General features: G+C 46.5%; 1 pseudogene; it reads right to left on the bottom strand.

Annotated features, from left to right (window-relative positions):
• Positions 1 to 5,891: 5,891 nt before the first annotated feature.
• On the bottom strand, positions 5,892 to 15,487 carry LOC132225605 (histone-lysine N-methyltransferase PRDM9-like; annotated as a pseudogene).
• Positions 15,488 to 20,935: the final 5,448 nt, after the last annotated feature.

Raw genomic sequence — 20,935 nt, 5'->3', positions numbered from 1 at the left:
GGCTCGGATTCCTGTGGTTTCGCGGAGGGACCCCAGGAGCCCGGATCCCCCCGCCCGGACAGGTGTTGGGGTGTCACATCCTTCCTGCCGCCTGACCCAGTCTGTGTTCCACCCAACGGTATTTAAGTCCCGGACTGTCTTCCAGGCGCCTGTGTTCGCTTCCTTAGCGAGAGGACCAGGCGGTAGGCCGGGAGTTGCCTTCTGGGAAACAGGGATTCCCACTAGAACAGCGGTTCTCAACCTGTGGGTTGCGACCCCTTTGGGGGTCGAACGACCCTTTCACAGGGGTAGCTTAAGACCATCGAAAAAACACATATATAATTACATATTGTTTTTGTGATGAATCACTATGCTTTAATTATGTTCAGTTTGTCACAATGAAAATACATCCTGCATATCACACATTTACATGACGATTCATAACAGTAGCGACATTACAGTGATGAAGTAGCAACGAAAATAATTTTATGGTTGGGGGCCAGCACAACATGAGGAACTGTACTAAAGGGTCGCGGCATTAGGAAGGTTGAGAACCACTGCCTTAAAGGAAGCTGTCAGCCAATTCCTTTGCGAAAACGATCCTCTGGGTCCCTCTTGTGGCCATTCAAAGAATAACACCTTATGCTTCTGTCCGTGGTTCTGAAATGTTAGCTAATATCCCGTGAATTTGATGGAAAAGTCTACCCAAAAAACCACAAACAAACAAAACCTACAGAAAACCCTACAAAATCATCGAGGCTGTCCAGGGTGCAATTATTCCTTCCCCGGATGGACTGAAGTCACGGGTCTGGCTTTTGCACCCCTTCCTGTCCCAGCCCTGCAGAGGGAGGCCTTGGCTGCTGCACTGACATGGGGAAGCTGTGCGTTCAGTAATTCAGTCCGTAACCTAGAGGCTGCCATGATTGGAGCAGTCAGTCCTGGGGCGGCCGCCGTTACCAAGGCAGCCAGTACAGGACAGGTCTCCTTTCCTGAGGCAGCCAGTAACCCGGCGGCCGCTATGATTGCAGCAGCCAGTCCTACAGCGAGGCGCAAGGGTATCGCAAGAACGTGTTATTACCACTAGACTCAGCGGCTTCTGTAGGGCATTACTGAGGCAGCTAGTACTCTGGAGGCTGCAATGATCAATGTAGCCTAGAGGCGGGCATTACTGAGGCAGTCCTTCCCCTGTAGGCTGCCATTATTGATGCAATCAGTACCAGGGAGGCTGTCATTGTTGATGGCACCTCCAGATGCAGGGTATTATGGGAACATGTTAGTAGCGTGAAAAAATTTGAATTTAAACTTTTGTGTTGAAACCCAGTGTGTTTTTTTAAAAAATATATTTTTATTGATTTCAGAGATGAAGGGAAAGGGATAGAGATGGAAACATCAATGATGAGAGAGAATCATGGATCAGCTGCCTCCTGTATCACCCCCTCCCTACTGGGGATCCAGCCCGCAACCCGGACATGTGCCCTGACCGGGAATCGAACCAGGGGCCCTTCAATACATAGGTTGTCACTCTCCCCACTGAGGCACACTGGCCAGGGCCACAGTGGTTTTTTTTAGAAATATACATTTCTACTAGTTCAGAAAGGAAGAGAGAAAGATCAATGATGAGTGATCATCATAGATTGGCCGCCTTCTGCCAGAAGAAAGAGTGACATTTGCTCTCATCTGCTAAGCAGAAGGAATAGTCCTGGCCAGTGTTGTTCACTAGTTAGACCTTCGGGTGCCCAGGGAAGGGTCGCTGGTGGGATTCCTGGTCCAGAGCACATACCTGGGATGCAGGCTTCATTGCCTGCCCTGGTCTGGGCTCTTGTGGGAGCCAAAGATCCATGTGTCTCTTGCATATTCATGTTTGCTTTTTTGTTTCTTCTCTATCCCCTCCCTCCCTCCCTCCTTCCCTCTGTCTGTAAAAACATATCCTCTGGTAAGAATTAACCAAAACATAAACAAGAAAAACGTACAAAGAAGGAAAAGCTTTGGAGGGTGTGAAAAAGCAGCATACCCCTAAAGAAAGGCACCATGATGAGCAGAGCATTCAGCTCCGCTGATGTTTTTCCAAGGAATGTGTCTATAAGATAAAAATAAAATGTATGAGTGTCTCTCAGCTGGCAAGATCCTGACACAACACGACGAGGCCATTCTAGCGCGGTCCTTGCAGGGTCTCCCAAGCCACCACGTTGGGGCGAGGCTCTGGGGGTGGGGGGGCGAGGCCGGGACAAGCAGAGGAAAGCGAGGCGTGAAGGAGGCGGGGAATGGACAGAGGAGGGTCCTGCACGTGCTCCCCTCTACTGCGTTGTGTCGCTGCTCCCAGAGTCCCCCACACTGAGAAGATGGGAGCAGACTCACCCGGTGTCAGTGACCAAGGGACATACAGGCTGAGGGACACACAGACTGAGGGACACATAGGCCGAGGGACACAGAGACCGAGGGACACACAGATAATCGAGGACGCAGTGGCCTGGAGAGGTGACATCCGGGAACCTGTGACCACTGTGCTGGTTCCTCTTATCCTCCCAGATGTACCTTCTCAGAGGTTTTTGACTCCAGAACCCTGGATTCCATTTCCACAGACAGCACCTACTTCATGGTGACTCTGCCCAAGACCCAAGACCTCTCTGGACATCCATTCACACATCAGTTGTTTGAAAAGTGATCTCAAACTTATTCTATATAGTTATTGTATGTATGAAAAATAAATCCGAGCCAAGCAGTCATCTGTGTGATGTATTCTACATTTGTATTATACATACATTTTATTTTAGAAAACGACATTTCCCGTACAAAGTTGCCTTCCTAAGTGTAATTAAGTGAGCATGTTAAAAACTTTGTAAGAGTGGCCCTAACCGGTTTGGCTCAGTGGATAGAGCGTCGGCCTGCGGACTGAAGGGTCCCAGGTTCGATTCCGGACAAGGGCATGTACCTTGGTTGCGGGCACATCCCCAGTAGGGAGTGTGCAGGAGACAGCTGATTGATGTTTCTCTCTCACCGATGTTTCTACCTCTCTATCCCTCTCCCTTCCTCTCTGTAAAAAACCAATAAAATATTAAAAAAAAAACTTTGTAAGAGTGAATGTTTTACTTGGCAAATGTTTAGAAACTTGGTAAGTATTACTGTGTATCGCTGCCCAAGGAACTGTTGGCGGTCATGTGTTGTCACCAAAGCAGAATGTTTGCTAAATGACTGGTCCCCTTGTTTAGACAACCTTCATGGTTTTCCCTTCATTCTGTTATGAACCTATAGGCAGAAGGTAGAAGTAGGCTTGTACTGATGCCACAGCTCCCACCTGCTGTGATGATGGAAACAGGCCTGATGCTCCAAGCAGCATGAGAACACCAGCAAGGTAAAGGCTCTCATCCCCCTGGCATGTAATCTACCCAGCCAGGGCCGCATTGTCTTTGTAGAAAGAGGTCATCCAAATAGCAACACACAGCCCAGCAAGCGAGGCTCAATGAGTGAGTGCTGACCTATGAACCAAGAAGTGCCCTTGATTCCTGGTAAGGCCACCCCCATCACCTGATTGTTTCTCTTTGTCTCCCTGTCCCTCTGTGTGTCAGATCAAGAACAACAGATTTAAAATAAAACTGGAAACTGTCAAATCTGCTCCTATCCTCCTCCCAATAGGTATCAGATTTTACCGAAAACACCCACCACTTGTCTTTCCTAGTCATCGTGAGCATTCCAGTTCATGAATGTTCACAGTATCTCAGTTTAAAACGTGTGTGCACATCTACACCCAAACAGCGGAGCATCGCATCCTGGAGAATTTTCCATTTCCTTCCAAAGGAAGTGAGATGTGTCACACTGGACATGGAAACAAATGGTAGAAAAAGCTGGGCATGAAGTTAAAGGCTAATCCTTGCAACCTGGGAAAGATGTATTCAACAAATCAAGGCGTGACTAGTCAAACCAGAACCTTCCTGTATGTGGAGGTTTGGGCACAGGGACACCAACATTTTTAATGTGAAAGAGGACTTGATTGTGCAAAGCTTTCCTTCACCCCCTGAGAGATACTCACCGGAGGTGCTGAGCCACTCGAAATGTGTGGTGTTTCAATGCGATGCTGGGGTGGGGGTTTGCCCCTCCTGACCTGAGCGAGAGAGCCCACCTTCCAATGTGCACAGGGCCCCTGCTTGGGTGTCAACAGCTCCATGACTGTGGGCTGGCTCCTCCAGAGTCCGCTGAGACCCACAGAAAACAATATCCCAACTGGCAGATTTCTCCTGGTCCTGAGGTGTTTCAGGATTGGGTTAATGTGGGAAAACATGAGTATGAAGGTGTGGCTCAATGGTTGCTTCTGAGAGTTTCAGGTCACCAACCCAAGCCCTCAGTCATTGTAAGGAATGAGGTTTCCATTCTTCACATAGAAATGCCATCATTTTTTAAAATATATTTTTTATTGATTTCAGATAGAAAGGGAGAAGAAGGGGGGGTGGAGAGAGAGAGAGAGAGAGAGAGAGAGAGAGAGAGAGAGAGAGAGAGAGAGAGAATAGAGAGAGAGAAAGAGAGAGAGAGAGAGAAACATCCATGATGACAGAGAATCATGGATCTGCTGCCTCTTGCAGGCCCCACACTGGGGATCAAGCCCACAACCCGAGCATGTGCCCTGACCAGGAATTGAACCCTGACCTCCTGGTTCATAGGTTGATGCTCAAGCGCTGAGCCACGCCAGCCGGGCGGGAGAGGGAAGGTCATGGTCCCAGGTCGTGGGTTTGGGTACCCCCTTCAGGAGCTCTCCTCCAGAAACAGGTGCGATGCTAGGTCCCTCGGGCTGAGGGGTGACGGGCCCTCACCGCGTGTGCCTGCTCCCTGCATGGATGTCCGCTCTGTTGTAAGAAAAGCAGGGCCTCTGGTTGCTGGGGCCCCATCGCCTCCCCAGGCAGACGCTTACCTATTCCCTGGAGCCTCGCTGGACTCCCACCCATGGGCCCATGAGGGTCGGTGCTCCTGGCCTCAGTGGACATTACCTGTGAACCGGTGGCCAGGAATGACCGACACGGCCTGCCTGCTCTTCTCACGCGTGTCCATGTCCCATGACTCCCCATAAGAAATGTGCAGGTAAGGATTTCAGACGGGTCCGGGGACGGTGAGACCCGCAGACCCAGGTACAAGGCCAGGCACCAGGAGCTGTTGCGAGGTGGGCGTCGCACACACTGTGAGGTGAGGTGCACCCAGCAGCTCTCAGCAGGGTTGTGAGGGCCTTTGTCCTGGTCACTCTTAGAAACCAAGGTCACTCTTGTCCTGCCAAGGCTCAGTGGGAGGGGGTGGCCGGGGGGAGGAGCATGCCTGACCCCACGACTCCTGCACAGGCAGCCGAGTCCACGCAGAGCAGTGGGGCTGCTTGAGCTCTAAACTGGCTCCTGGGCCCCACTCCCTCTGCCTCCCTTGTCCACCTCAAGGCCTGGCAGACGCTGTTCACAGAGAGTTGCGTGTTTTAACCACCGGTGCTGACCCCACTCTGAATGACACTCCAAAGCCTGGGTCACCCTCCCGCTTTATAGCTTGGAAAGAGGCACAGAGACTTTGGGGGTCTTGCCTTAGGACACACAGTTTTGAGGGAAAAGCTGAGACTCAAAACCTTGTTGACAGACCTGGTGCCGACATGCTATGCCCCAGGCAAGATGCCAATGCTACAGAGGCAGCAAGAAGAGGGCGACCAGTGCCCAGACTGAGGCAGCACAGGTGTGTGCACAGGCACACGGGCACACACACACACAGACACGCGCACACACACACATGTACACACACATGCACAAACACACCTGCACACACCCTCTCTGGCTTTCACCTCTGAGGCTACAGAGGTCTAAGGAATCAGGGGAGGAGCCAGGAGAAGCCAAGGGGTTGGTGGGGTCCTATTCATGTTCCTGGTGAGTGTGCCTCAATCCCTCTCCCTGGCGGGAACCTCACTGGACTGAGGCCAGATTCCGCCTTCCCGGGTTCAGGTCTGTGGCTGAGGGTTCTTTGAGGCCCTCCTGGAACTCTGCTTTCAGTGATGAGGGGGATGAGGCACGTAGGCTTCAGGTTTGTCTGGACACAAACTTTATTAAAACTAGGCCAAAAACACCATGAGGGACATTCGTGTTGACATCCACATAGCACTTACGGAACTGTTTGTCTATAGCCTCTCCTTTTGAAAGTGGAGGATTTGTTTGACCAGATACTTCTGTACTAATTACACTCTTGGGGAGGGAAAGGGGCCAGCAGGCTTCCTCTAAAGCCCCCTCAGAGCTGGGGTATGAGGTATGCGGTGCCTACACTTGCCCTATGGCTGCTGAGGTGCAATTTAGGGCTCATGATGCATCCTCCCTGCAAAGACCGGGCTTCTCCCATGAGTGTGTCGTCTGGTGTCTCATGAGATTGGACTTCTGTGTAAAGCCTTGCCCACACTCCCTGCAAACATAGGGCTTCTCCCCTGAGTGTGTTCTCTGGTGTTTGATGAGACTTGACTTATCTCTAAAGCCTCCCCCACACTCCCTACACACATAGGGCTTCTCTCCTGAGTGTGTCCTCTGGTATATGATTAGAGTTGACTTATCTGTAAAGCTTCTCCCACACTCCCTGCACACATAGGGCTTCTCCCCTGAGTGTGTCCTCTGGTGTGTGATGATAGATGACTTCTGTGTAAAGCCTCGCCCACACTCCCTGCACACATAGGGCTTCTCCCCTGAGTGTGTTCTCTGGTGTTTGATGAGATTGACTTATCTGTAAAGCCTCGCCCACACTTCCTGCACACATATGGCTTCTACCCTGAGTGTGTCCTCTGGTGTCTGATGAGATGTTACTTCCGTGTAAAGCCTTTCTCACACTCCCTGCACACATATGGCTTCTCCCCTGAGTGTGTCCTCTGGTGTGTTTCGATATGTGACTTATCATTGAAGCCTTGCCCACACCCTCCATGATTGATTGTTACAATTTTTGACATTCTTACTCCCACAGATAATTTGCCTGTGTTCTTTGGATTCACGTCCTGGCCTGTGCTGGGCTCTTCCTCCATTATTCTCTCACGCTCACTGGAGCTCCCTGTTTGTCTGTTGGGAGGCTTGAAAGAGTCCCGTGAAGTTCTCATGTGCCTGATCCTTTTAAGCAAAGGTTTGGACGTTCCTTTGACCTCTTGACCTTCAGCTTTGTCATTCCACCCATGTGGACCAGGATGTTGCTGCTGCTGTTGATTTTGATGCTCTGGGCCGGGTTCCTCTGACTGGAGGTGTTTTCCTGCAGGTGCTGCTGGCAGAATCTCAGAGGGGTGATTGCGTTTCACATGTTGGCTGAGGAATGTCTGACTGGAGAAGGCCACAGAGCAGGAGGGACATGTGTGGATCTCTGGCTTTGGTTCTGCTGAAAGAGAAAGTTTTGGTCAGGGCATGTGTGGGCAAGGCTGCCTGTGCCTTACGCTCTGTCTCCTGGTAAATCCTGTCTCCGGAATCATTCTAACTGTGTTGACAGTGCAAGCTCTGCCTCCCACAGAGTGTTCCTTCACAGTCTACTTTTCTTTTTCTTTGTCTGCACTACTCTTCTTCAGAAATCCAGAGACCCCATATCAAAAGTCTTTTGTACAGCCCTGGTCAGTGTGGATCAGTGGATAGAGCCTCAGCCTGTGGACAGAAAGGTCGTGGGTTTGATTCCCATCAAGGGCATGTGCCTTGGTTGCAGGCTGCTCCCCGGCCCGGACCTGGTCTGGGATTGTGCAGGAGGCAACAAATCGATGTGTTCCTCTCACATGGATATTTCTCTCTGTCTTTCCCTCTGTCTTTCACTCTCTATAAAAATCAATGGAAAAAATATCCTTGGGTAAGGATTGAAAAGAAAAAAGGTCTTACAGATCAAGGACCATCAGAAGCCATTTGACTCCTTATATGGGTTTGACTATCGTGACCTTTCCATATACATGTATCTTCTAAGTCATGTTAAAGAGAAAAACCACAGGCCTGGCCAGGTACCTCAGTGGTTGAGCATCAACCCATGAACCAGGTCGTCACCAGTTTGATTCCTGGTCAGGGCACATGCCCAGGTTTTGTGCTCTATCCCAGCAGGAGGCAGCTGATCCATGCTGATATTTCTATCTCTCTCTTCATTTCCCTTCCTCTCTCTCAAATCAATAAAAATATTTAAAAATAGAGGAACAATAGGCCCCAACTAGCAATTGCTGCTCTCTCAGTTTTCCACAAATCATAAAATGGAAATATGTCTTTCATCACACAGTATTCCTACTTGATTTCTTTCAGTGTTAGCCTATTTCAAATACACTACAAAGTCCTGTTTCAAAATATCTCCCCAACCATGCCCTAGCCAGTTTGGCTCAGTAGATAGAGTGTCACCTTGGGGACTCCAGGCTCCTGGGTTCGATTCTAGTCAAGGGCACGTCCCTTGGTTGCAAGCTCAATCCCCAGCCCTGGTTGGGGTGTCCCTGGGAGACAAGCTATTGATGTTTCTCTCTCTGTCTCTCCCCCTTCTACTCTCTCTCAAAAAATAATCAGTGGAAAAATATCCTTGGGTGAGGATTAACAACAACAACAAAAATATTTCCCCAACCTGCTTCTTACACTCCTGACTCCCGTCCCTCTCCAGCCAGTCTGCCTTCCTCTCTCACTTGGAGTTGAAATAATCTCAGAGGGGATTCCCCACTGAAATTTATTTTCCAAAAAATTTAACAAAGCATAGTTTTAGAACATGCCACTCTGCAGCTGAAAACTGCTCAATTGTCCCGTCTCACTCAAGAAAGTCCCCAGTATCTCAGCTTGGATCATAGGCACTGTATTTCCAGGCTGCTAGGCATCTGTCCAACCTTTGTTCTTACCCTCCGTACTGAGACTGAGACGGGAGAAGCCCTCAGCCAGCTCAACACCCCACCTCTTCCCTTCCCTGCACCAGCCACTCCCTCTGCCTGGGACCTTGTGACACAACTGTTGTAATTGTTGTCTCCTGAGAAAGCCTTCCCTTGACCTTTGCAATCCCACACACCCACCTTCCCCTCACACTGATCCCTAGTCACTTGTCCTGGTCCCGTTTTCTCTAAAGCACTAACCACTATGTAATATTAAGCACATGCACATAGGTCTGCCAGGGCTTCCCTCCTTCACCAGCCAGCTGCTCAGGAGCAGTGATTCTGATCATCGTGTTCATCTGTATTTCCAGCTCCCAGAACCCTGCGTGGCACCGCGTAGGAATTCACATGGCAAGTCACAAAATAATGAATGAATGCATGTTAACACACACATTTCATTTAGAAATATGCAGTAAATGAAGAAGAAACAGCTAAAGTGTTAGAAAACAAAAACAACAACCCACAAACAACCACCTTTATGAGAGAGCTGGTTAAGTTCCTGAAACCTTTTTTTTTTATTATTATTTGTTTTGCCTCTAACCCTTTCAGCACTATATGACGCTGTGTATTTTGTGCATGAAGTATTTTTTAAAATGGAACAAAAAAAGCCCCTGGCCAGTGTGGCTCAGTTCGTTGAGCATTGTCCCGTTCACCCAGAGGTAGCCAGTTTGATTCCTGGTCAGGGCACATGTCTGGGTGGTGGACTTGATCCCCAGTAGGGATAATGCAGGAGGCAGCAGATTGATATTTCTCTCCCTCTCCCTTCATTTCTGTCTCTAAAACCAATAAAAGCATATTTTTAAAAATTAGAACAAAAATAAAAATATTAAAATTGTTCCTAAGTATCAAAAACCTATGTGATGAGCCATCAATTTCTGAAGCATCTGATTTGAAGCTTTGCTGACTCTAGAGTGGAGTTTACTCTACTTGAGAGTTGGAGCATGAAAACTTCTAAGAATTCTTTCTTTCCATGTTGAAGAAGAGTGGTGCCCACCTCTCCCGGCCACAAGCTCTGTCTTCCACTTGCTGCCCCTCTTGATGCCCAGCTTTTGGCCATACTCTTCTCCATACCAGACCAGCAGCTCACAGCCCGTCCTCACGACCCGGCAGGTTCGGTAGAAAATCTGCCTGTGATATTGAAAGGCCACCAGGTTCTATTCTTGGTCATCCCGGGCGCAGTTCACATACCTGGCGTTGAGGCAGATGAAAGGAAAGAAAACCAGAGGCGATGAGTTTCCACTACCTGTCATATTCGTGTCCAGCTCCTCACTGACGCTTAAGGCCCTCAGCACTGATTGCACCCACACCCATGCTCCTGGGGAAACTTCTGTTCAATGTCCAAGCCTCTGTCACAATGTCATGTGAATTCCTGTCTCTAAGTCCTGCTCACAGTGCTCATCCTGCCTAATGCCATTTCCAAAGCCTCATTCCAGACTTCCCCATCAAACCTGGTGACCTCTAGCTTCTCTAAGCTGTAAGTCAGGTTCGGTGTTACACCACAGAACTCGGGGCTTGATCTAGGACTCACATCATTCAACACTCAGTCCAAGTCTACCTTCTCTTCAGAGGCCTTTGTCGAGTCTCCCCACACTTTATTGAAGGCATCATTCAGTTGCCTCCCCCAGGTTCCCACAGAAACGTGGAGGTCTCTCTGTCTTAGAAAAATAACACAGAACAATAGTAGTTTATTCATAATCTGTCTCCCCTGACACAAGAGAGCCCCTCAGGAAAGGGCCATGAGCACTATTACTCTGCAGGCTCCAACACCCAGTTGTAGTTAGAACTGAGTCTGGGATGATGTGCTGCCCTCACAGGTTTAGACTATCCTTGGTTCAAGGCTATCTGGGCACTGGGCACTTCTTGAAAAATAGGAAAAATAGAGTTAAATGTTTATGAAATAAAATGTTTCATGTCCGTCTGCAGTAAGTCCTCCCTAGGGTCATGGATTGTGTAATCTGTGTAAGTAATGAATTCCTTCCTCTAAACTGGAACATAGTAGGTGTTTAACTAATGTCCATTAGATAAATCACAGAGTAATACAGGGTCCTCAAGGTTTTCCCAGTCAGAGCCCAAACTAGAGACTTCTATTTTGAGGTCAAATGCTATACTTTTACATCCTTTTTTCCTAAATGTCTCTAGATGTTAAAGATCACTGTATGGAGAAAAAAGGGGAACAGAGAACTGAGGGAGACCATTAGGGAGGCATGATGGGAAGGACAGACATGTGGGTTGTGAGGCATGAGTATCCTCTTTAGCACCCAGAAGCCTAGTGACCTTACCTCATCCAGTTGGCCTGAGATGTATCCTTTCCATCCACATACTCATAGCAGTTTCTCCCTTTGGTGATCTGCATTTCAGGAAAAGAAGTTAAAGGCCGTGTGTGTGTGTGTGTGTGTGTGTGTGTGTGTGTGTGTGTGTGTGTGTGTGTGTGTGTGGTTGTGTGTATATAATAGAAGAATTACTTTATTCTACTGTCATCAAATCTCTTTCAGCCTGCATGGTGATTCAACTGCCAATGGTGATCACAGGATATTTTTCTTACTCATCATCTACACGTCGGAATTGATTTGTCCACTAAGCAGGAGCCCCCAAGGGAGGAGTCTGTACCACTTTGCTCCCATTTACCCTCTGATCCTTAGAGAGGAGCTCCATGTTCATTCAAAGTCCGCCCAGTACACAGAGCTAACTAACCATATGGTCCCCATCCATGTCCTAGCATGTAGAAGGTGGGGGCCCCCCAAGCCACAGGAGGGATGGGGAAGCCAGAGGACAGGGAAGAGGTAAAGTTCTCACCAGCCAGGAGTAGCCGCTGTTGGCTGTGGCTTCATCTTCTGTGACCTGACCCTCATAAGGGCCAAAGTGCAGGCCCTTGGGCAGATCACATTCCTCATTCCACACTCCAAGCCCAGCCTCAGGGATGCCTGATGGTCCGATTCTCAACCCAGGGGGCAGAGTGAGGGCTGAGCGGTTGGCATGCCCCTTGTCCGCGGCACTGTCTTTTACAAACGTAGGAGGCCCATGCACAGCACAGCTGTCAATGAAGAAGTTCTGACACTTCTCACAATCTGGAGGCAAGAGCAACAGGGAAGAGGGAGGGTACAGTGCATGTTCCTGGACATGAAGAGCTTCGGAAAGAGCTCACATCAGTGAGCCTCAATCCTGTACTCCCGGTCACGAGAGGAAGGGAATGATTTGGGCACCCAAAGACCAAGTGAAATTCTTGCATCAAGACATAACATGCTCCTTGGTGAGGGTGAGCTTACATAGGTAGTCATCGTCCTGGGGCTCGCTGACCTCTTGGTAGACACAACACTTCCTCTCTCGTAGGCTATACATCTTCACTTCGATCTCCTTTCTCCTGAGATCTAGATGGGAGAAGGGCAGGTGACTGAGGGGATGAGGTCTGGAACATTAGTCCCTATCTTATCAGAAAACACACAATGTCCTACCATGAAATGATTGCCTGTTCTATTATAGTATGTGGTATTTTCCTCCATTAACTAAAAGACTAGCACTCCACACTGACTATTGGTGGCTGATTCAATTTTAGTTTCTAGATGATCCCATTCTGAGGTTCAACCTCCCAAGCTTTGGTCATTCATAAAGTATGTATTGAGGGAACATTATGCGTTAGGCACTGAGTAAAGACCTGGGCACACAACACCAAGAGAATATGGTTGCTATTATCACAGATGGATTTATTGGACAACTTGCATGTGTCAATTGTTTAAGGTTTAATTTAATGCTATCAAACAATATGTGGCCCATGTTTCCTTATGTTCACTTTACACATTAGCATTCAGGAGCTCAGAGAGTTGGTAAGATTAGCTCAAAGCTTCAGTGCTAACTCCAGTTTCAAATCCAGGCCTATGCAAAGTCCACCCCACATACCTAGGCTACACTGATTAGCCTTTCTAGAAGAATTAGTGGAACTGAAATCTCCAAATTATGTAACTTACCCAATTTCGATCTAGGGTGCTGTCCAGAGGGACTTGCTTCTCCAGGAGGGGGCACTGGTTTCTGAGTCTGCTCTGAGCCACTTGTGGTCAACAAATTTGCTGTTCCTGACAATTCCTTCAAAGTAGACTCATTACTTAATGACGTCCTGGACTTTGCCTTCAATGTGGAAGTCCCATATTAAAAGGTAACATGCATTTATTTAATTATGTAGGGTTTATGATATATTTTCACATACATGACTTCAATGAACACTTCAACAACTCTGAAATACCCGGGAAGTATGAATATTAGAGGAAAAAGAAATGGCCAATGTGGGTTGTGAATTGAAGACTAGAACCCACGCCTTAAGGATCTTTTTTTTTTTTTTTTTATAGAACAGTGAGAGTGAAAGATACTGGTAAGAAAATAAGTCATAGTTGGGCCCTAACCAGTGTAGATCAGTTGATAGAGTGTCAGCCTGCGGATTGAAGGGTCCTTAGTTCTATTCCGATCAAGGGCCAGTGACTTGGTTGCAGGATCCTCCTCCCTGGCCCATGCCCTGGTCTGGACTTATGCAGGAGGCAACCAATCAATGTGTCTCTCACATTGATATTTCTCTCCGTCTCTCCCTCTCTCTTCTATTCTCCCTAAAAATCAATGAGAAAATATCCTTGGGTGAGGATTAAGAATAAAAAAGAAAGAAAGAAAAATAGTTGGCAGAGCCCTGGCTGGTGTAGCTCAGTTGGTTGAACTGAAGGGTTGCCGGTTCCATTCCCGGTCATGGTACATGTCCTTGTTACGGGTTAGATCCCAGGTGGGGGTCTGTGTAGGAGGCAACCGATCCATGTTTTTCTCTCTCACTGATGCTTCTCTCCCTCTCCCTTCCTCTTTCTCTCTAAAATCAATAAAAACATATATTTTTCAAAAAAAATGGCTGGCAGAAACCTATCATGAAAATAAGGAAAATGATGCTAAAACTAGAGACCCAGTGCACGAATTCATGCACCAGCGGGGTCCCTCATCCTGGCCTGTGGGATCAGGCCAAAACTGGCTCTCCGACATTCCCCGAGAGGTCCTGGATTGCGAGAGGGCACAGGCTAGGCTGAGGGACCCCACTGGGGCACGATCGGGGCTGGGGAGGGACGCGGGAGGTTGGCCAGCTGGGGAGGAACCGCAGGAGGACTCCAGGGTGTGTCCGGCCATCTCGCTCAGTCCTGATCAGCTGGACCCCAGCAGCAAGCTAACCTATAGGTCAGAGCGTCTTCCTCCTGGTGATCAGTGTACGTCATAGCAACTGGTCTACTGGTTGACTGTCTGCCCCTTGGTGGTCAGTGCACATCATAGCTAGCAGTTAGTGGCATTAGCATGTCATCATCATATTATGCTTTGATTGGTTGAACGGGCGACTGGACACTTAGCATATTATATAGGATGTGCAAATTACTATATCACGGAAAGAATATTTGTAATTAGAGTAGTTTGTTCCCACCAATTCTGTTTGAATAAGTTTGTGCTACTAGCTAGTTCTCTTCATTTTTCCTGACCTATAACATGCTAATTCTTAATGTTATAATGAACATGACATATAACGGTGTTCACCAAAGTGTTCTGTGAGCTCTTTGATACAGTGTGAATGTCAAATTACAGTCCTGCTATCAATGTACCTCTCAGTCATCTCTGTATTTGAAATCACATGTAAATTATCTTCATTATTTTTTGACCCTATTCTAGTTTAATTTGTAAATTTTAAAGCACTCTTTCAGCCAACATTCAGGGGCCCTCAGGGACCCTGAGCTGGGCCTGGGACTTCTGGAAGAGAAAAATCTGCTGTGAACCAAAGAGCTCACAATGCAGACGTAGGCAGGCGGAGCAAATGATTCAAACAAGATGACACTGGCCTAATTAGAGCTCAGAGAAAGAAGCCATGCTTCTTACTGGAATGAGCATTCAAAACCAGTTCCAGATGGATGAGCTTCTATTGAATAGTGTGTCATCTCTATGAAGTTCTTAAGTCACTTTATTTATTGTTTCTCAATTGTCAAACCTGAAGCTCCCCAGAGTTGAGAGATGCTTTCTTTTATTTGACCAGGAGGCTCTGATGCTGGGGTTCCTATGTCCTTCTTCATGGGGGACCATGCACCGTGCAAACTGCCTATATGTCAGTAAGCTTCCGCGAGTCGGAAGTCTTAGTGCATCTCTCACGGCAGCATAGTGTTTGGAATCATCAGTCAGTGAAAGATGTAATCATGTATGGATAAGACAGTGGAAACTGCATAAAAGTATGGAAATTTTAATGAGCTTGTAAGTGGTTTAGAGATGAAGCTATGGATTAGAGTGCATGCCCACCAATACTGTGATCTCAGACATATAATCAAACACTTGTATATGTCTGAAACCTCAGTTTCCTCATCAGAAACGGTGATAGTTATAGTACCTACCTCATAGGGTTGTGGTAAGGTTTAAGTGAGTTTATTCACGTAGAATTCTTAGAGTCTGAAGCATTGTGAAGATAAAACCCGTGGCAGCTACTATTGTAGCTGATGTTATTAACGACTGAGATGATATTGGGCATTTTGTTGAAGAGGTCAGGAAAGAAAGGTGGCAGTTTCTAGGATGCACTCTGATTTTTTCTCCTCTTCCCTGCATTTGCATCCAGGAGGAAGATTTTCTTTTCAACAGGATTTGGGAAATACTCACCTTCTGATGTTTATTCTGTTCCACTCTGAAGGCCACCCAAGAAGGTTTAGCTAAAAGATGGTGAGAAATCAATAATACTATAATTTCAGAGAGGAAGGGAGAGAGCGAGGGAGAGAGAGAGAAACATCAATGATGATAGAGAATCATGGATTAGCTGTCTCCTGAACACCCCACAGCAGGGATCGAGCGCACAACCTGGGCATGTCCCCTGACTGGGAATCGAACTGCGACTTCTTGGTTCATAGGTCGATGCTCAATCTCTGAGCCACGCCTGCCGGGTCAGAAATCATTTTTGGTTGGTAATTATTTCAAAATCTGGAGATTCTTATTTTTTCAGAATTCTGAATCAGAGAGTGATCTAAGGACAGACCAAGGATGATTGGAAAATGTTTTTTGATGTTTCATTAGGCTTATGCTTTTATTAGGAGCATCAGCTAATTTTCTTAAAATGTTTAAAAATAGACAAAACCCCATCTGTACTTCATCCTCTGTTCAATATATATATATTTAAATTGGCCTAGCCCTGGCTGGGCGGCTCAGTTGGTTGGAGTATTGTCTTGTACACCACAAGGTTTCAGGTTTGATCTGTATTGGGGTGTACACGGAAGGCAACGGATAAATGTTCCTCTCTCACATTGATGTTTCTGTCTCCCTTTCTGTCTCTCTCCTTTCCTCCCTCTAAATTCAATGAATATCCTTGGGTGAGGATTTAAAAAATAAAATTGCCCTAAACAGCAAAAAATAAAAAAATTGGCCTTTCATGACACACATATAATGACAGTCACGTACTGCAAAGAATCTCTACTCTGCAACCTGGCCCTTTCTCCTCTCTGCCTTCTGTCTTCACACTGGCCTTGTCCAGTCCAATGGCACCAGGACCACCTTGCCTCCTTTCTTTCTTATCCTTCCTCCTTTGCACATGTGGACTGTGCCACCTTTCCTAATCACTAGATTCTGATCAGCATCACACGGTCTTAGGAACAAAGACTCAGGTCTAGTCACCACAGAAACAGAGTTTCGGGTAAGTTAGAGATAACGTCGTGACTTCAGCTATGTTCCAACCTCAGACCCATGGAACTACAGACCCTACCAACCAGACTTTCATGAAACCTGGCAGATGATGCCATGGCTGACATGGAACCTGATACAACAGTGAACTACTTCCTACCCTGGCCCACAACCCAACCCCATAACTACCATGAGTTATAATTTTCCCATATGTCCCCATGCAGGTCTTAGAGCACTGCTCACCCGTCAGACCTTCCTCCTTCTATGTGATGACAACTCTTCTGAATTAGTTATTTTTTACTCACTTTTATATTTTTGTATACTTGTTTGTTAATGTTCTATATCTATATAATTATAGTATTATTCTTTATTTTATTTTATATTATTTTTTGTTGATCTGTTTCTTATCAGTTTGTAAGTACTCGGTGAATTAGGTTATTACATTTGTTCCTCTTTTTTCCCCCCATAACTCCACTCTTCCCAGTTCCCACCCCACCCTCCGCCCTCACTCCCCACCCACTGTCCTCATCCATAGGTGCACGTTTTTTGTCCAGTCTCTTCCCGCATCTCCCACACCCCTTTCCCCCCAAGAATAGTCAGTCCATTCTCTTTCTATGTCCCTGATTCTATTGTGATCACCAGATTATTTGTTCACTTGATTCTTAGATTCACTTGTTGATAATGCATGTTTGTTGTTCATAATTTGTATCTTTACCTTTTTTCTTCTTCTTCCTCTTCTTAAAGGACACCTTTCAGCATTTCATATAATACTGGTTTGGTGGTGATGAACTCCTTTAGCTTTTCCTTATCTGTGAAGCTCTTTATCTGACCTTCAGTTCTGAATGATAGCTTTACTGGATAAAGTAATCTTGGTTGTAGGTTCTTGGTATTCATCACTTTGAATATTTCTTGCCATTCCCTTCTGGCCTGCAAAGTTCCTGTTGAGAAATGAGCTGACAGCCGTATGGGTATTCCCTTGTAGGTAACTGAGTTTCTTTCTCTTGCTGCTTTTAGGATTTTCTCTTTGTCTTTTGCTCTTGGCATTTTAATTATGATGTGTCTTGGTGTGGCTCTCTTTGGATTCCTTTTGTTTGGGTTCTCTGCGCTTCCTGGACCTGTAAGTCTATTTCTTTCACCAGGTGGGGGAAGTTTTCTGTCATTAATTCTTCAAATAGGTTTTCAATATCTTGCTCTCTCTCATCTTCTGGCACCTGCCTGTGTGGGTAATGCACTTTCCTGTTTGTGGACCTATTTTCCTGTGAGGGCATCGCAACTTCCTGTGGGGGAATCTTAATTTCCTGTTGGGCAACGGCTCTTCCCTTGGGGGAAACAAACTTGCTGTGAGGGAACCCTCAAACTGTATGGGAAATGTACTATCCTGTATGCTGACCTATTATGCTGTGAATGAATAGTTCCTTCATGTGGGGAAACAACACTTCCTGATGGGGAAAAATTCTTCCTCTGGAGGAAATGTCCCTTCCTGTATGGACACTTCATTCTTTGTCAGACACTCACGTTCCTGTGTTAAGAACTTTCTTCCATTGAAGGAAACGCAAGTTTCTATGGGGGGAAAAACTTTCCAAGGGTTAACCCTCCTTCCTGTGGGGGAAATGTCCGTCCCGTGTAGGAACCCATTTTATACTGGGGAGTGTAACTTTTGTTTTAGGAACCCCTCTTCCCGTTGGGGAAATGCACTTTCCTGTGTGCAGACTTATTAGGCTGTGAATGAATAGTTCCTTCATGTAGGGAAACAAAAATTCCTCTGGGGGAAAAATTCTTCATCAGGGAGAAATTTCCCTTCCTGTGTGGACACTTCATTCTTTGCCGGACACTCACGATCCTGTGTGAAGAACTATCTTCCATTGATGGAAACAGAACTTTCTGTGTGGAAACAAAATTTGCCAATTATGTAACCTTCTTCCTGTGGGGGAAATGTCCATTCCGATGGAGAAACCCATTTTATATTGGGGAGTGTCACTTTTGTTTTAGGAACCCCTCTTCCTGTTGGGGAAATGCACTTTCCTGTGTGCAGACCTATTAGGCTGTGAATGAATAGCTCCTTCATGTAGGGAAACAACCATTCCTCTGGAGGAAAAATTCTTCATCAGGAGGAAATGTCTCTTCCTGTGTGGACACTTCATTCTTTGTCAGACACTCACGATCCTGTGTGAAGAACTATCTTCCATTGATTGAAACACAACTTTCTGTGTGGAAACAAAATTTGCCAATGATGTAACCTTCTTCCTGTGGGGGAAATGCCCATTCCGATGTAGGAACCCATTTTATATTGGGATGTGTCACTTTTGTTTTAGGAACCCCTCTTCCTTTGTGGAAATGCACTTTCCTGTGTGCTGATCTATTTTCTGTGAGGGTCTCACACCAACTGTGTGGGAAATGCACTTTCCAGTTTGTGGATCTATTATCCTGTGAGGGCATTGAACCTTCCTGTGGGGGAATCATAACTTCCTGTTGGGCAATGCCTCTTCCTATGGAGGAAACAACCTTGCTGTGAGGAAACCCTCTCACTGTACGGGAAATGTACTATCCTGTATGCTGACCTATTATGCTGTGAATGAATAGTTCCTTCATGTGGGGAAACAACACTTCCTCTTGGGGAAAAATGCTTCCTCTGGAGGAAATGTCCCTTCCTGTATGGACACTTGATTCTTTGTTGGACACTCACGTTCCTGTGTTAAGAACATTCTTCCATTGATGGAAATGCAAGTTTCTGAGGGGTAAAAAATATTGCCAAGGGTTAACCCTCGTTCCTGTGGGGGAAATATCCGTCCCGTGTAGGAACCCATTTTATACTGGGGAGTGTCAGTTTTGTTTTAGGAACCCCTCTTCCCTTGTGGAAATGCAGTTTCCTGTGTGCTGATCTATTTTCTGTGAGGGTCTCACACCTACTGTGTGGGAAATGCACTTTCCAGTTTGTGGATCTATTATCCTGTGAGGGCATTGAACCTTCCTGTGGGGGAATCATAACTTCGTGATGGGCAAGGCCTCTTCTTGTGGGGGCAACAAACTTTCTGTGAGTAAACCTTCTACCTGTGGGGGAAATGCACTATCCTGTATGCGGACCTATTATGCTGTGAATGAATACTTCCTTCATGTGGGGAAACAATACTTCCTCTGGGGGATAAATTCTTCCTCTGGAGGAAATGTCCCTTCCTATGTGGACACTTCATTCTTTGTGGGAATTGCACATTCCTGTGTGCAGAACTATCTTCCATTGATGGAAATACAACTTCCTTCTTGAAAAAAACTACAGAAATGTGAACACTCCTACCTGTGGGGAAAAAGTCCCTTCCTGCTTAGTAACCTATTTTCCTTCTTGGGAGTGTCACTTTTGTTTTGGGAACCCTTCTTCCTGTGGGGGAAATGCACTTTCCTGTTTTTGGACCTATCTTCCTGTGAGGGCATGTCAACTTCCTGTGCGGGAATCATAACTTCCTGTTGGGCAATGCCTCTTCCTGTGGGGGAAACAAACTTCCTTGAGGAAACCTTCTAAATGTGGGCAAAGGCACTATCCTTTATGCGGATCTATTATGTTGTGAATGAATCGCTCCTGAATGTGGGGAAACAATACTACTTCTGGGGGAACAATTCTTCCTCTGGAGGAAATGTCCCTTCCTGTTTGACACTTCATTCTTTGGGTGACATGCACGTTCCTCTGTGCAGAACTATCTTCCATTGATGGAAAGGCAACTTCCTCTGTGGAAACAAAACTTCTGGACGGTGGACCCTCCTTCCTGTATTGGAAATTTCAATTCTGTTGTAGGAACCCATATTCTTTTAGTGGAGTGTCCCTTTGTTTTAGGAACTCTTCTTCCTGTGGGGGAAATGCACTTTCCTGTGTGAGGATCTCTCTTCCTGTGAGGGTGTCGCACCTACCCGTCTTGGAAATGCACTTTCTTGTATGTGGACCTATCTTCCTGTAAGGGTATCGCACCTTCCTGTGGGGGTATCATAACTTCCTGTTGGGCAACACCTCTTCCTGTGGGGGAAACAAACTTCCTGTGAGCAAACCTTCTAACTGTGGGGGAAATGCCCCATCCTGTATTCGGACCTATTATGCTGTTAATGAATAGTTCCTTCAAGTTCTCAACAACACTTCCTCTGGGGAAAAAAATCTTCCTCTGGAGGAAATGTCCCTTTCTTTGTGGACACTTCATTCTTTGTAGGACACTCACGTTCCTGTGTGAAGAACTATCTTCCATTGATGGAAATGCAACTTTCTGTGTGGAAACAAAACTTGCCAAGGGTGACCCCTTCTTCCTATGGGGGTAATGTCCCTTCCCCTGTAGGAACACATTTTTTATTCGGGAGTGTCACTTTTGTTTTAGGAACCCCACTTCCTTTGGGGGAAATGCACTTTCCTGTGTGTGGATCTCTTTTCTTGTGAGGGTGTCTCATCTACCTGTGTGGGAAATGTACTTTCCTGTTTGTGGACCTTTCTTCCTGTGAGAGAATCGCACCTTC

This window comes from Myotis daubentonii, chromosome Y (genome assembly GCF_963259705.1).
Source record: "Myotis daubentonii chromosome Y, mMyoDau2.1, whole genome shotgun sequence".
Lineage (NCBI taxonomy): Eukaryota > Metazoa > Chordata > Mammalia > Chiroptera > Vespertilionidae > Myotis > Myotis daubentonii.
This window is presented reverse-complemented; position numbering and strand designations above follow the sequence as displayed.